Source organism: Molossus molossus, unplaced genomic scaffold, assembly GCF_014108415.1.
Source record: "Molossus molossus isolate mMolMol1 unplaced genomic scaffold, mMolMol1.p scaffold_m16_p_10, whole genome shotgun sequence".
NCBI lineage: Eukaryota > Metazoa > Chordata > Mammalia > Chiroptera > Molossidae > Molossus > Molossus molossus.
In genome coordinates this window covers 40,027,787-40,028,741 of record NW_023425345.1, presented here as the reverse complement: position 1 = coordinate 40,028,741, position 955 = coordinate 40,027,787, and the positions used below count along the sequence as shown (strand labels likewise).

Below are 955 nucleotides of genomic sequence, written 5' to 3'. Positions count from 1 at the left end.
TGTCTATGTCCACTACTTATGTATGCATGCATATAAGTTCTTTGGTTCATTTCATCCACCCCCCTGCCCCTCTATTCTGAGGTTTGTCAGTCTGAACCAGTGAAGACTATACTTTGGCCCAGTTGTGTTAGGTTCATTCTCAGTGGTGATATCCCAGGTGATAATGTTGTGAGAGACACTGAAAGACAGAGTTTCCCACAGTGGTCTCCCAAGTCCTTGTCCCCACAGGTGTTCCTTCTTACCCCTCCTGGCACATCAGCCTAGTCCCTACCTATCGTGCCCCCATTCCTCTCCACTAAACCATGGCTAATCCACAAGAATGACTCCTCTCTTTTCCAAGGATCCATCTTTGACCAACCATTCTGCAAATTAGCCAAACCTCAACTGACTGCTCCTGCTAAGATGCCATCCTCTCACAGGTTAGACTGTTCACCTGAAGCCTTCTCATACCCAGCATTCTTTTTTTTTTTTTTTAATATGGAACGCTTCACAAATTTGCGTGTCATCCTTGCGCAGGGGCCATGCTAATCTTCTTGGTATCGTTCCAATTTTAGTATATGTGCTGCCGAAGCGAGCACATACCCAGCATTCTTGAATAAAGGTTTACGCTAACAGTGTTCTGGACCATTTTCTAAAATTGTGGTGCCTCAGTTTGAATCAGTGCTGAACCCTCTGCTGCCCAACCCCAGCCACATCAAGAAGAGAACATTCCCAAGACCCCTTGACATATCCCCTCAAATTACAGGGACAGGCTGGCTGGGTAAGCTCTATTCCTGATCTGTTTTTCATGTTGAAACTGTTAGAGTAGGTAGTTAGATAGACAAGAGCAGGACAAGAGCAAGAGGAATGGAATAAAACAGGGGGGTAGTAGGGAGTTAAAAACAATCATCACAGTTAGACAATAACAGGGAGAAAGAAATGCAGTTAAAACGACTCACAGCACTAAAAGGGCAAT

General features: G+C 44.7%; 1 non-coding gene across 1 annotated transcript; it reads right to left on the bottom strand.

Moving 5' to 3' along the window:
- Positions 1–471: 471 nt before the first annotated feature.
- LOC118624769 lies at positions 472–578 on the bottom strand. The gene has a single exon (XR_004958441.1). It is a non-coding gene; the product is annotated as a U6 spliceosomal RNA (small nuclear RNA).
- Positions 579–955: the final 377 nt, after the last annotated feature.